The following is a 16,259-nucleotide window of genomic DNA, read 5'->3' as shown; positions in this document are numbered from 1 at the left end:
ATTAGAGGCTGCTTTCCCTGACACTAGAGCTATATTTGGCCTATCTAGCCCAGGGAAGGCATTACTGAACCCCGAACCCCTCTAATACAAAGATGTGTCCAGTCCAGAGCTGGGCATAAGAAAGACCCTCAAAGATGAGTGCAAAAAACCTTTGTAACCTTTACTTGCATGTAGGGATGGACTAGGAAGCCTGTGAGGCTGTAGGGACCTGCTTCTGATGACGTGGCCATTTGGATGGGACCGTAAGCATTAATGCATCTTACTGCTTTACAGGGCAGTGAGATAGGGAAACATGACCCTTCCCAGGGGCATTCAGCTTTCTGTGTGCGTTTTCTCAAGCTTAAGCATTCAGTTACGTAACCCTTCCCCTTGGCTAGCAACCAAACTTCCAGATTAGCTGGAGGTTCCCTGTGCAAGCTGGGAGCTGGCATGGTCTGAGCCATGTGACCACGGTGCTTCCTGGGTCTGGTAGGGGCTGCTCTCTGAGGAAGGACCAGTGTCGTATGTGGGTCAGGAGGGAATAACCTGCAGGCGGAGTGTGATTCCTGACCCAGAAGGGGCCTGGGGTCATCGCCAATTCTCAAGCTGTGGCCATTTAAAGTTAGGAATTTTTATCTTTTTTTTTTTTTTTTGTCTTTGGAAAAATAAAAGTGAGACATCTACACTTTTAAGTAGGAAACTACTTACAAGAAAGTCAAATGTCCAGCTACTCAAGGTCTCGTGTGAACAGCGGCTTCAACATTGTTGAATGGGAGCTCTGTGGTCCCTGGTGGCGGTGTGTAGCGGAGCTCAAGTCCCAGATGTCTCCTTCCGCCTCTTGTCTTTTCTTTCAGGCCACTGATAACAATCAACATGCTGGCTCTTTCTGTACGGCTTACGACAAGGTGGGAGGCAGCGTGGTGAGAGATGATGAGCCCAGCAGACATTCCGAACCTCTCTGTGTGTTTGCTGATTCAGTTCACATTCATCTTGGCCAAGGTGTCCAGACGTTTGGTCTCAGCTTGTCCTCGATGTATCTGTGAAAATGAATTTGCACTGCTTGATTTCATTGTGCTTGGGCTAACATTTAACGTGTTGGACTTGGGTGAAAAGCTACTCACGGTTCATAGCGTGGCGGGCCTCATCCAGTCAGTGAAGGCTTAGAACAGAGACCTGAGAGGGGATTCTGCTTACAGACTGCCTTGGAGTTATCTGAGTTTTCCAGGAGAAATGTGAACAAATGCCTATTTGCCCTACATAGGACACTGACAATGGACCCGAATAATGACGCCATTGACGTCCACCTTGGAGAGCAATGAGCCTGTTAGAGTTACCTGCAGGAGCAGGGCAAAGGGCTCCTTATTGGAGTGTGGAGGATGAAAAGGCAGCTGCATAGCCGAGAAGCTCATCAGCACAAGGCCCCGGAACCCCCTGCGCAACCTCTCCCCAGTAATCCTACTTATGTAACCTCATGAATCTTTTAAGTTTCAGGCACTTTCTGAGACTTGTAAGTTTTTTACTTCCTAAGCATTGTAAGTTTTGTTAACTTCCTGAGTCAGAAGGCGCTTCCTCCTGAAAGGAAAGTTTCAATCAGAAGGAAATTTCTACATAACAGGACTTTGGCTGCAACTCTCCCCCAGGGTCAAGTCCACACTTCCCTGAAGTCTCTGGACTTGAACTTCCTCTATCATCTGAGCTATTACTGAATTCTCACATGTTCTGCATGTGCGCTCACTTGCATACTATATATGATCCAATGTTTATGTGTGGATATATACACCCACGTGAATATTCTTATCCTGCTGATATTAATGTAATGTATATTACTCAGTGTACATGTGGAGATATACATTTATAAATGTCCATATCTTACTGGCTACATGTGTATACATCTATACACACCCAATCCAACGTACATACTTACACACATTTCTCTAAGTGTGTGGATTTTATTGCAAATATGTTATCTATAAAAAAGAAAAAGAAAAAAGTTCTTAAGAATGAACAAGCCAGTCATGAAACATTCTAATCTAATTCCCAATCCTCTGGCTGTGCTTCCGTTGCTCTCAGATATATTAAAACAGAAGCAGTTACCAAAGGATGCCAAAGGGGCCGTACAGAGTAGCCCCTGGAATCTTCGCAGCCTGGTGAATCCAAAGTCTACAGTGATCCTTGGTGAATGACCACATCTCCTCTACAGCCCGGATCAGCTCGCTGCCTTCAGTCTACGTGGCCTCTAGGACAGTGGTCCTCAGCCTTCCTAAAGCTGCAACCCTTTAATACAGTTCCTCATGCTGTGCTGACTCAGCCATAAAACCATAAAGTTGGTTCTTCATAAGTGTAATTTTGCTACTGCTATGAATTGTAGCATAAGTATCTAATGTGTAGTTTATCTTCATTCAGCCCCCAAGGGGTCACAACCCACAGGTTGAGAACCGTTGCTCTAAGGCTGCTTTTCTTATGAAAATTCCTAGGGAAGGGCCTAGAGAAATGCAAAACACCAGGCAGGTCCCCAGAGGTCCTGCAGTCTTTCCTGTCTCTCTCTCTTCCCTGTGTGCAGAGGAAGACACAGCCCCAGCATCTGGAGAGAACAAGCATTTCAGAGTCCAAGGAAGTCATCCCCAAGGACTACCCAGCCACTGAAATTGATCCCAGGGAAAGCCTCCCAGCCCTGTTCCCAGCAGTCCCGTGCTCCTCGTTTGTACTGAGGACTCAGCCTGGACCCTCACACATGTCAGGACACAGCCGAGCCAACGCCGAGGCCCATAGGGTCCATCAGAAGGCCACTCACGAGAAATGCGGCCAAAGGTCACTGTGATCCCCAAGGTTCCTGCCCTGTCAGTCCTCTGATCTGCTGTTTGAATGGGAGGCTGGAAAGAGGCCTTGTGCAAAGACTGCCTATGGCTCTTAAGGCAGGGCAGCTCGTCCTTGTTCCTTGGCCATTTACTTTTCAAAAGAGGCTAAGGCTAGGCTTTCTGTCATAAAAAAAAAAAAGAAACACTGGAAAAGGCCTTAAAAAGAAACGTGAATCCTCCCACCCGAGACAGTTGCTGTTGACACTCAGCGGCTGTGTACCTGAGTGTGTGCTTGTGAGGCCCCCAGAGCATGGTGCACAGCCCAGCCGAGCTGTGTGTGGGATGGCTGACTGCTAAGAGCAAAGCGTGGGCAGGCGATTTCTCCCCAGGCCTCTGCAGCTCGCAGAGGGTGTCCGGGGGGGGGGGGCTCATGTTCGAAGCCCTCCTCTCAGTTCCTCCTGACTTAACCCGCTCTGAAGACCCTGTCTCCTGGAGTCACAGTCCAAGGCACTGGTTCAGGACTCACATAGCTGAACTCTGGGGCACACATCGGAGCAAAAGGAATACAGGTGTGTGATTATAAACAGGGCAACACCGAGGGACTCTTTTAAAATCTGTATTTTTATGACAGCCAGACTGGGCTACATGACCCTGTCTCAAACAAGACAAAACGATACTATAAAAAAAAAATCAAATAACAACAAACAAAAAGAAAATCTACTCCCAAGGCTTCAGAAACTGTTAGCAAAGATGCTTAAGCATTGCACACCCAGTGTTCTGTGCGGGGGGGTGGAGAATAGTGCGTTCACTTTGGAAAACACACACACACACACACACACACACACACACACACAGGTTTTCCATATGTATAGGTGATATATAGCGATCCCTGGAATGGAACCCCAGCCTTGCACATGCGAGGCAAGTGTTTTGCTGCTGAATTACATGTTAACTCTTGAACATTGCAATTTATTAGCTAATTTCGATTTGATAGGTTTTAGGCTTTGCTTCTTCTGTCTCACTGCTCTAGGGTCCACTGCAGTGGACATCTGTGCTGGCCCATAGCCGTGACAAACACGAATGAGAACAAGGGCAAAGGCAGGCATCTTGCTCTTAGTTTCAGGGTGGTCAGCCCACACCCACGGCTCTGTTGGTTAGGGGCTGTGTTGGGGCAGATGCTACCGGGGCCGAGCAGGAGGCAGAGAGCAAAGGTGAACCCCTAGTGAGCTGCCTTTTCTAGGGGTGTCCCTAATGTTTCCACCGTTCCCACAAACAGTGCCAGCAGCTGGACACCAGGCTCCTGACACAGGATCTCACGGGGACAGTTCATGTTCTAGCCTTACCTTTTGGGTATGTGCCTGACTCTCAGATAGAGTCTAGAGCTTCAACTGGTGGCTTACAGGGGCAAGTCATTCTTAATGTTGATGCAGATTGTTTTTTATCCTGTCCTGAAGGGCTCAACCTTGGCCTCAGCACATGTGAGAGTCTGCGTCCCCAACTGCTCGCCAACATTAGGCTGTGACGTGATGACGCGAGAAATTGGTTCTTCTATTCATTAGCTGCCTCTCTTCTTGGGCCCTTTTTGGACCGTTTCTGAAAGGGTATTGCTCTTTCATTTCTCACCTGCCAAAGGACTTTTAAGTCTTAAAAGAACAAACCGTATGCTTTGCTTTTACTTACTTTGTGACCGTTTTGGGGGTGAAGCAGGGCTTTCTGCCTGCTGGGCACTTTCGGTACGTGAGCTGCACCTTCAAACCTTACCCTTCCGTGTGCACAGCTAAGCCTCGGGGACACACGTTCTTGTGAAACCAGGCTTTAGGGCTCATTCCATCTGCCAAACTAAAGCTATGAGCCCGCTGATCAGCAGCTGTCCAGGCCCTTTCCTGCCCTGCCGGGCACAATCCCCTTCCGGCTCTGGCCTTGACTCTTCTGGTTTTGCATCTATGTGAAACCGGGGAGTGTTTGGGAATTCTGAGGTTGGCTCTGGCAAACTGTCTTTGTGTTTACGTGTGAGCACGCATGTATGCATGGTCGAGTTTGTGTGTATGTGTACAAGCGAGTGTGTGTGTTTGAAGGTGTGTATGCACGTGTATGTGTGTACACGTATGTGTGTGCATGAGTGAATGCGCGTGTGTATGTGTGTGTGTGTGTGCACGTGTATGTGTGTACACGCATGTGTGTGCATGAGTGAATGAGCGTGTGTATGTGTGTGTGTGTGCACGTGTATGTGTGTACACGCATGTGTGTGCATGAGTGAATGCACGTGTGTATGTGTGTGTGTATGTATGTACACCCTAGGGCACGAGCCTGACACTGAGCCCTGTGGAGGTCGGAGCACAGCCCTCTTGAGGTGCTCCCCCTGGAACCAGTCTCAGGTCGTCAGGTCTAGCAGCACTTTACCCACTGAGCCAACTCGGCAGCCACACGGCTACTCAGTGTTCACGTTCGCTTTTCTGGGGAGTGTATCTTGAAGTGCAACTGGAATTGTAGTTTGAATATGCAGGTTTTTGAAGTTATAAGGCTTGCGTGGCTCCTAAAACTGTATGGACTCCTAGTTAGTCCTCGCCTTCATCCGCAATTAGCTGTTCTACAACTGGGCATTTTGTACTGGAGTGTGGATGAAACTCGCAGGCTGTGACTAGTGATGAGCTGTTTCAGATGCATGCTGGCTCTTTGCAGGGTCTCCGGTGATATGCATGCTAAGGTTGTTTCACACAGCTTTCCCCATTTCCCCTTGGCCAAGTCCCCTCCTCACCGTGAATGAGTCCACTGTGGGGGCTACGGGCTGGCAGTGTCATGGCCGCCCCTCGCTCTCACAGGGTTTCTTCCAGTGAGGGGACATTCTTCCTTTCAGTGGATTCTAACATGAGTGCTTTCCTGTGGTTCTCTCACATCCCTCCCTACTGCTAAGACACTTTCCCATGTCCCGTTTCAATCACTTTCCTTGTCACACTTTAGATCTACAACCATGTGGTGTCACAGCCACGTGGATCACAAACGTTTAGATGTGTATACACATGCGTAGACGTATGTATACCGCGTGTGTACCTGAGGACTCAGAGGACAACGTTCAGGGCGGAGTCAGTTCTCTCTCCCCTCCATGTGGGGCCAGGTGATCCCACCCACCCAGGTCCTCGGGCTGCAGGAGCCTTCATGCACTAAGACACCATTCTGGCCCTAGATTAACTGGAAGAACAAGTGTTGTTGAGACCGGGTCTTGCAGTGTTGCCCTGGCCGGCCTCTGCAAAGTACTCCTGCCCGGTCTCCCCAGGAGACCATACTCTAGGGAAGTGTGCAGCATGACCAGTTTGGGGCTTCTTGTTGTTTCTTTAATGATGTTGGAGAAGACATGGACCTTATGGAAGGGATATTACACTCTAGATACTATTCTCCACTGCAGTTAGTTCCCAACTAATCAAGACAGAGACCTTTTAGAGTTACGAAAGCTTTAAGGCAGATAGCAGCCCTCTAAGCTATTTTGCTATTTCCCAGCCACACATCCCAACTTACTTGTCAAAATTGTTTTGTTCTTGTTTTTTGTATAAAGGTTTTCTCTGTGTAGCCTTGGCTATCCTAGACTTGCTTTGTGGACCAGGCTGGCCTCAGATTTACAGCTGCCTGCCTCTGCTTCCCTGAATACTGGGATCACAGGCGTGCGCCACTGCTCCTGACTTACTTGCCATAACTGTTCCTGCCTGGGATGCATCTGTTCCATCAGGCTAGCTCTCATGGCCACGTGCTCATGGTCCATACTGCCCCATGACAGTTTCCTTCTCTTCTGCTTCCTCTCCTTCCTCCTGGCCTCGTGGTCCCTCTGAGACACTCGAGCCTGGGAAGCTAAGCTCTGCCTACTTCTGCCCAGCTATAGGCTGTCAGCTACTTAATTTACCAGTCAGAAAATATTGACAAGTAAAGTACATCTCCTCTGGGCATCAGCCAGATCTTGGGGGCTGGTAATTAGCATTAGAAGGCACAGCACCAGACCAAGCCCCAACACATGAATGAGGAGGTTTTTTGTTTGCTTTTGTTTCTTAACCCTACAGAGATTTTTGTGCCTCCTTGTTTGTCCTCAGCCAAGGGCCCCACTGGCTTCTCCAGTCTGCAGTTTGAAGCGGTCCTCTTCCTCAGGGTTGTCCCATCACAGACTGTCCCCACAGACAGGCCATTTCCCATGTGCAAACAAAGGAAAGCAAAGCCCAACGCACCTGCTAGGGGACAGGTTTTGAGATTCCCATTGAATCTATGGAACCATTTAGGGAGAAACTGACATTTTCCCCATATTATATCCTCCAATTGTGCAGATAATCCTGGGATTTTAAATTTTCTTTACAATTTCCAAATAGTGGCTATTGCTTTCTACATTGTTTCATAATGCTTTGCTAGATTCATTCCTAAATATTTTATTTTAAAATGTATTTGCAAATGTTACCAGCTTTTAGATTTAATTTTCCAGGGGTTTGTTGTGATTATTAAGAAAGAGAACTAATTCTATGTTCTTTGTAGCAAAGAACTCATAGAGTGTATTGATGAGTTTTAGCAGCTTAGAGACCCTGATGGTTGGGGTATTGCTGGTGACTGAACCCCAGAACCTCCTGCACACACAGCATTCACTCTGTCCTTCACCCCAGCCCAACCTACTTGATTTCTGAAAATAGAAGTAGGGGTTGTGCTTCCTCTTCCCTGGCCCCTCATTTTCTCCTTATTGATTAAGTGTGAATCTTACTGGGTTTTTTTTCTCAGTTTTTTTTTATGGGGGAGGGCTCTTTTCTGTTTTGTTTAGCTAGCCTTTACCAGATTAAAGAAATTTCCTTTGTGCTTATCATCTTTGTGTACCAAATCTCATTAAATGAAGTCCTACTCCCATTAGGATGATTGTAACAAGCCTCTATTTTATTTCATTAATATGGAGATTTGATTGAATTTTGATTTGGAGTATTAAATAAACCTTGGGTTCCTGGAGTAAAATCCATTTAGTTGTATTTCCCTGTTCTCACATAATTGAACTTAATTTGTTACTATTTTCTTCAGAATTTTTGTAAGATAAATCTCCTTATAATGTTACTTTCTTTTACTAACTTATCAGGTTTTACTTTAGAGTAATGCCCCATGGAACACAGGAGGGAGACTTCCTTTTTCTGTTCTCGCAAAAGCTTATGTATTGTAATAGGACTTATTTTCCTTATACTAAGAATTTTGCATCAAAACTAAGTAGGGCAGAAATTTTCCTTATGGGAAGATTTACAACATTCCTTTTTAAATTTATTTTTCATTAAAAAAGAACTAGAAAGTAGCGTATTCAGATTTTACAATTTCTTATTGGTTTTGGGAAGGTGCACTTTTCTGTTTTCTATTTCTATTTGTTTAACTTGGAGCATTTTTGAGAGCCTTGACCCCCTGTGCATCTGCTTTGGTTTTTTAAATTTAAAAAATTTTATTTTACATGTGTGAGTGTATTTCTAGTGTCTTAGTTTGAGTTGTCATTGCTGTGATGAAACACCATGACCAAAAGCATCTTGGGGAGAAAGGGTTTATTTGCTTACACTTCCAGATAACAGTCCATCACTGAGGGAAGTCAGGGCAGGAATTCAAGCAGGGCAGGAACTGGAGGCAGGAGCTGATGCAGAGGCCATGGAGGAGTGCTGCTTACTGGCTTGCTCCTCATGGCTTGTTCAGCTGCTTTCTTATAGAGCCCAGGGTCACCGGCCCAGGCATAGCCCCACCCACCATGGGCTCGGCCCTCCCACATCAGTCACCAATTAAGAAAATGCCTGACATCTGGATCTGGAGACGTTTTCTCAGTTGAGGTCTCCTCTCAAATGACTCTAGCTTTTGTCAGGTTGACATAAGACTAGCAGCACAGCCTACATATATCTGCGCACAGCACAGCCTACATATATCTGCACACAGTACATGCTTGATGCCTTCAGAGATCAGAGGAAGATGTTGCATCCCCTAGAGCTGGATTCACCAATGGTTGTGAACCACTATGTACGTGCTGGGAACCAAACCTTGGTCCTCTGCACGTTCTCTTAACCACTAACCCATTTCTGCAGCCTCTACCTGTGCATCTGTTTTCACTGGCAGTTTTCCTCTTGGTATACATGCTAACACAGTGACAAAACACCTTAGCAACAGGGCTGATAACTTCTCAACAAGAGTGATGACAAGCAGGAAAAAAGCAATAGCTTCCTTCTTTCATGTCCTTCCACGTACGCTGCCCTCCGGAGATGTTACCCTGATTTAGGGTGCCCTGATTTTCACACCTCAAAAGATCCAATCAAGAAAATCCCTCCAAGGCAAGCCCAGCCACTTGGGTTCTAGTTGACTCCAGGTGTAGCCAAGTTTACAGTCAACGTTAGCCATCACAGCTTGTGTTTGCAAATGGCAGATGCTCTGAGGGATGTTAATGCTTCCAAGGATGATTTGCTCAGCTTCTTCTGGAGTGAAAATGTCGTCCACAGGCTCACACGTTTGAACTCTTGGTCCCAGTTGGTGGCGCTGTTTGGGGAGGGTATGGAATCTTTAGGAGTTAGAGCCTTGCTGGAGGGAGCATATTACTAAGCATATTACTATGACAGGAAGTTCATAGCCTGGCGCCCACTTCCTGATCTTTTCTACTTCTCTACTTCCTGTCAACTTTCTGCTTCTGCCTCCATGCTTTTCTTCCCTGCCATAATGCTGTCTGCCCCTCTAAAACTATAAGCCAAAATATACCCTTTCTTCCTGAAGTTGCCTTTGGTCATGGTAATTTTTTTAATCACATAACATGTGAGGAAAAAATACAAATTCATATAATCTAATTCAGGATTGATCTGTTTCTAGCCAGGTTCTAGTCTTTGCAAAGTCTGGTCTACTTCTGATTTGTCCTAACTCCAAAGTTTAACCTCTCCCATCAGTGAAAGCCGAGGGCCTTCACATTGGTCTTCCTCACCAGCCCTGGCCTCCAGCATCAGTCTTAGATCCAGACTGTCGGGAACTCTGCTCCCATCCTGCCTCTCAACTGCCACTTCCTGCTTACACTCTCCACCTTCAAGGCTATTTAATCTTCACAAACACCCTCAGGTAAGATGCCACTCAGACTTTCAAGCTGAATTTTCTTCCTTTTTTCAGCTTCTGACATAGCTTCAAGTTCTGCCTGCCATGAGACCCTTGACTATCAACTTCTGCCTTCTCAGCACCATGAGATGCTGAAAGCTAATTCTAGACTGTCTGTCTTCTGTTGTTCATACTCCTTCTGCCCAGCAATGTCCATTGAGAGGGAAACTTGGGGGAATCCTGAGCTCATCGAACCTCTTGATCTGAGTTCTGCGTTTCCTGGTTGTAGGGTTTTGTAGCTCTCTGATACCTTCAAAAAGGAGTCCCTGTCCCCTATCTATCTATCTATCTATCTATCTATCATGTAAAATCTATTTCTCACAATGTAGCAGTGTCTGGCTGACCTCAAAGTCACAGAGAACCACCTGCCCCTGCCTTGAGCTGCTGCAGTAAAGCAAATGTGTACCAGCACCCCTCTTTCATCTTTAGCTTTTAAACTGAATTTGTTACTTGATGGCCCTCCTTACTCCTGGCTTCTGTAGACTCTCATTGATGTCATTACTTGTCCCATGTCTGGTTGCCAATTTCTAACCAGGTTAGTGAAAGACCCACAGCAACTGTTAGGCCTCATAGCCTGAACCCCACCTCCATTTACACTTTAACAGATATTTTTTCTTTGTGTTGTTTATTTGTGGTGCTACAGACGGAAACTGGGGCTTTGCGGTCTAGGTGAGTATTCTCCCTTTGAGCAGCACTCCTTCCCTCTCCTACATGCTTTACACTTGGTGGTTACTTACTCCCTAATGTTAATTCCACTCCTGTTGGCTGTGCTGTCTGCTGATGACCCACACTTCTGGGTTTATTAGGCTTTCTACTTGAGGTCTCACTTCAAGATTCCTCCGTATTTCTTTTCTACTGTCCCTTCTGTTACCGTGAAGAGGGGAAATTCCTACTTCTCCCTAAGCCAAACACAAAAAGCCTGTAGAACCCCATCTCCATTGTACACTACAATCAAGATGCCAAAACTTGACTCAGGAGCTAGAGATGGCTCAGCAGTTAAGAGCATGTGCTGTTCTTCCAGAGGACCTGGGCTCCATTTCTAGCTCTCACACGGCATCTCACAACATCCTGTAATTCCAGCTCCAGGAGACCTGATGTCTCTTCTGACCTCCACGGGCACCAGACACATGTGTGGTACATAGACACACATGCCAAAAAGGAAAACAGACAAGCAACCCCATCCCAAACCAAACAACAACAGAAAATATCCATGCACATAAAATAATAATAATTAAAGATTTTAAAAGTCTTGATTCAGTTTGAAAGTATTTAATTCAGAATATTAACATCTATGTTCATCAGGGATGTTGATCTACAGTGTCCCTTTTCTTGTTGTGTGCTTCAGGTTTTGGTGTCAGAATCAGACTGGCTTCTGAGAATGAGTTTAGTAGTGTTCCTTTCCTTACTGTTGTCTGAGGAACACTGGTGTTCACTGTAAGTCTGTGGGGTTCAGCTGTGAATCTGTCTGGTCCTGGCTTCTCTCTGTTGGGAGACTATAACTCTGGAACAGCATTGCTTGGTGTCGACCTGTCTGAACTGTTGACATCATTTTGGTCTAGTATTGGTGGACTGCAGGTGGCAAAAGAGTTCTCCAAGGTTTCTGAAGTGCTGTCCGATGATGATCTGGGTTTTACCTGGAACTGTTGAAGGGCTGGTGTTTTCACCTCTCTCTCCTTCTGGCTGACTCACGTAAGTGTGGCTGGTGACCTTATTCATCTTTCCAAGGAGTCAACTCTTTGTTTCATTGATTCATTCACGATAGTACCTCACGGACAATCCACTCATTCAAGACACTCTCACAGACACGGCCACAGGCCCGAGCGATCTGGGCAATGCCTACCTTGAGTTTCCCTCTTCTTAGGTGCCTGGAGGTTGTGTCAAGCTGACTATAATAATTAAACAGGCCAATTTCCTTGTAGCCTGCAGCCAACTGCTTCTTAATGTCCTCTCTGATGTCAGCTCTGGCTACATTACTCTTCTTCACTCTGTTCAGCAAAGCCCAGGCCGGTTGCTGCATGCTCTCGGTATAGCCCTTCCCTGCAGCTGCCCTCCTCTGCGCCATTGCTTTCCCTCTTTGGCCACCACATCTCCACTTACACAGTCTCCTAAAGGAACACGACACCCCAAATGCATTTCCACCTCTGTTTTTGCTCCCGACGCAGAATCTTGCTGCTCTCATGGATTTCCTACCATCGCCTCCAACTGACATAGCTCAAGCAAGTTTACCCCAAATCCTTCCTGACCGTCTCCTGCCTGTTAACTGCCTGGGAAGCTCCTTTAACTCTGGCCTGCAGGGATGTGACCCCATTATCCCCTTCCCACCCTTTTTGCCATAAAATCACGCTGTGTTTTGCCGGGTTTTGCCAGTCTCCGGGACATGTTTTGTGTGTGTCCTCTTCTCATTGCTACCCACTCTTACTTGTTTGTTTTTGTTTTTCTAGACAGGGTTTCTCTGTGTAGCCTTGGCTGTCCTGGACTCACTCTGTAGACCAGGCTGGTCTCGAACTCACAAGATCCGCCTGCCTCTGCCTCCCAGTCATTACCCACTCTTAAAGATGTATTTATACTTTTTAATTTATCTGTATGTGTATATGTGTGTGTAAAGGCACAGGCGTGCACGCAGGCAAGGCTCCACAGAAGCTAGAAGAGGTGTCGGATCCCCCTGAAACTGGAGTTACAAGTGGCTGTGGGTGCTGGGAGCTGAACTTGGGGCCTCTGCAGGAGTATCTAGCCCCCTTAACCATGGCACCATCTTGCCCTGTCCCTCCCATTACCACCGTTAAGTTATTGCTTTTGCCATGAGGTGTCTTGGTTCCTTTTTCTTTTTCCATTGTGTGTGTGTATGAGTATGTATGTGTGGAGGTCAGAAGACAGCTTCTAGGAGACCGTTCTCTCCTTTACCACACACATCCTGGTGCAAAGCTCAGGCCGCAGGCTTAGTGCGGGACACTGTACCCACTTTGCCATCTCGTTGGCCCTTGGTCCTTAGTTCTACATCTTCTAATTTATTGCCTCACTGGCACTACGCTAACATTGCTTGATATGCATCAAATGAAGAACTAGGCCAGCTTTAATAATGCTACCTGCTGGTTACTTTGAGATTGCTGACTGTGAAATTCAGAGCTCGTAACTGAATCGAAGTCCTTTGAATCTGGCCTGAGAATCTGGACTCACTAGCTCTTAATTCATTTCCGCACCCTGTGTCTCAGTTACACACACTGCCATTTTTTTCAAGCTGTGACCCGCAACACAATAGTGACCTTCAGGAAGTGAATACTGTCCCTTGATAAAATGTTCCATGGTAATTGAATTTGACCAAAGGCAAGCATTTTTCCTGCACAATCTCCCAAAGCCTTTACTGTTCTGATGTATACATTGAGCCTTCAGTTGAGAGGGAAATTATATGCTATTTCTCAACACTGTTTGAACATGAATCCCATCTAAGGGGCACCACTTATGTCACAAGATGCCACTGTTCCAAGGACACATGTTCAGATGCGCAAACACAGGCACCTTTATTCCCCAAACGCTCACATTCTCGCACGGGCTTCTCCACTAAGCAGCCCTCGGGGGCATTTAGCAGTGTTCTGGCTAGCACAGTGGGGAGGACTGCCCGCTGCGTGGGAGCCAGCACTGTGGCCACACCAGCCAGACTACGCAGGACAGGCCCCCACAGCCAAGAATGGTCCAGCTCTCAGCTCTCAGAGAGAACATCAGCTCTCAGAGGCTGGACCACCCAGCGTAGACCAAGCTCCTCTCGCCTGTTTGCCCCAACACTGGCTCCGCGACCTCAAGGCCAGCACCTCCTCTGCAGCAATGCCTGGCTCCTGCGTTAGAGCGTCCCCTCTCCTCTTGGTGGAGCCGAATGCGTTCCCACATTGTGCATGTTCATGCACGTTTAACCTCTCCCCCAGACGGTCAGCACTGTGAGGCGACAGCATGGTGACCTTCTCCCCTGCTCTTCTACACGGCTATCACAGTGCTCACGAGATCTTGCTCACCTGGTTCCTTTCACCCTTCAAACTTCCACACCCACATGGCCCGGTCCGTACCTCTGCCTATTCCCCACATCTTTCCTTTTTCTGTGTCTGTAGCCAGTGTTCCAGGGGCCACTGTGGCTCCAGGCACTTACAGCATGGGAGAAGAAATAGCATCCCACAGAGAGCTGCACCCAGACCTTCTGTAGGCCTCAGGTGGCTCTCCCTACTCCCTAGACTAAAGCCTTCCCTTCCTGGGAACTGAAGTTCTTCAGGACAATGCGGAGGCAGCAATTCTGTTTGCCTCTTGGGTTCTTGAGGAGGACTAAGGTAGACAAATGATGTACCTGAATCATCGTGGGTGCCCAGCGACAGGCTCCAGGGTGTAACTCATGATAGAATATATGCTCAGTGTACCAAGGCCCTCAGTTCAGCCTTCAGCAAGTACACGCACACACACACACATGCACACACACACACACTAACCATACTGTCTAAAGGGTCTCCTCTGTCCCAGTCGTGCACTTTTCTTTGGTCCTGCACTAACCACAAAGCTCTAAACACTGGAACTCATTGCCACAAGGCTCTAGACCTTCGAACCCATTGCAGGGGATTTGTTAGCAACTTTCCAGGGTTGCTTCCCTTGTACTTCTTCCTGCGCTTCTGGTCCTTGATGAGTGGCCATGGCCTGAGGTCCCATCTCCATCTTCTGGTTCCTAGTTTCCTCTTAAACAATGTCTCTGCCCTTAGCTACAAATCTTACCTAGAGTCATTGGCTTTCTGTGATTGTGACAAAACCAAAACCAAATCAAACACAAACAAAAAAAACCCCAACCCACCACCATCACCTCCACCAAAACCACCCAACCTGTAATGAGAATGGGGATTTGGCTTAGTTTCCCAAGTTCCGTCATGGCTGAACAGCCCTGTTGCCTTGGGCACATGAACAGTCCCATCATGGCAGAGGAACAGCAAGGGCTGGGGCTCACCATCTCCTTTGTGCACCCCTCCAGTGGCCAGCCCTTCTTCTACAAGACCCCACTTCCCAGTGCTTCCACCATGTCCTGATGACGTCAGGTGGGGAGTTTTTAGCACAGCTTTGGAGGCACTCAGCTGTAAGCTATAGCCCTGTAGCCCAGCCCTTCCTTCAAGGAAGTCCTCACAGCCTGCTCTGTCCCCAGGGTGAGTCTTTACAGTCTGTTTTACTTTGACAAAGGTACTTTGTATATGTTAATATTCAGAATCTTTAGTCCAAATTACCCAATGTCCTCTGAGGAGTGGAGGTGTCAACAATTATCTCTTTTTAAATAATTTATTGTTTATTTTTCATGTACCTTGGCCTGTGTGAGTGTGTCAGATCTCCTGGGACTGGAATTACAGACAGTTGTGAGTTGCCATGTGGTGCTGGGAATTGAACCCAGGACCTTTGGAAGAACAACCAGTGCTCTTAACTGATGAGCCATCTCTCCAGGAGATGTCTTTAAAACACATTCCTTCTCTTGAGCTTTGTACTCACCTTGGAGGGTTTGCCATGGCCAGGAAGAAATGCAAGTGATGCAGGGCAAGGAGGCAGGTGCATACCAGGCTCAGGGAGAAGTCTTGGAAACAGGATAACGCCAACGGGACATTAGCATTTTAATTAACAACTTTAATGGCTTACCCCAAATAATCCCCCTGATCTGGAAGGATTAAATTTCGTCTGACAAAACCATTGGTGTGTGAGGAAAGAGGTCTCACGTGCTATTTCTTGCCACAGCGGGGCTTGGAGAGGCCAGGGGCCCCCAAGGTACACAGCTGGTGGGAACCGCTGTGCCAGGCTGGTGAAAACAGCCTCGCACCTGAAGCCAGGCGCTTAAACACAACAGCATCGAGCAGGGGTCACGTCCATCTTTCAGAGGTAGGCGAGGGAGAGGAAACAGTCTCTCCAGCGCTCTAGCTGCAGTCGGCAGCAGCTCCATTTCCTTGTGTGACCCTCATCTCCCTGCCCACCTTCTTCACCTCTCTCATTCCTCCCCCCAGTCACTGGAGAGTCAGTATATTTAGATGGTCCCCAATTTAAAATCCAGATATTGCGGGAGAAATTAAAGGAGATCCAGTATCCCCTGCTGAAAGCTGATACTGTTGATATTGTTGAAAGTACTAATAGTATTAAAATGTACATCCTACACAAAGCGATCTAAAAACTCTGACTGCTGCCAAAAATCTTTACTATCGTGGCTTAAAAGTGATGTTTTTTCTTTTTGTTAATTTAATTTTTTAAGACTTTTAATTCTGTGTAGTTGTTTGTGTCCACATGTGGCATGTGACATGAGTGCAGGGACCAGAGACTTTGGGTGCCCTGGAGCTGGAGTTACAGACAGTTGAGAGCTGCCTCATATTGATGCTGAGACCAGATTCGGGTCCTCCGGAGGAG

The sequence above is a fragment of the Meriones unguiculatus genome, chromosome 2 (assembly GCF_030254825.1).
Source record: "Meriones unguiculatus strain TT.TT164.6M chromosome 2, Bangor_MerUng_6.1, whole genome shotgun sequence".
Lineage (NCBI taxonomy): Eukaryota > Metazoa > Chordata > Mammalia > Rodentia > Muridae > Meriones > Meriones unguiculatus.
Note: the sequence above shows the minus strand (reverse complement) of the source record.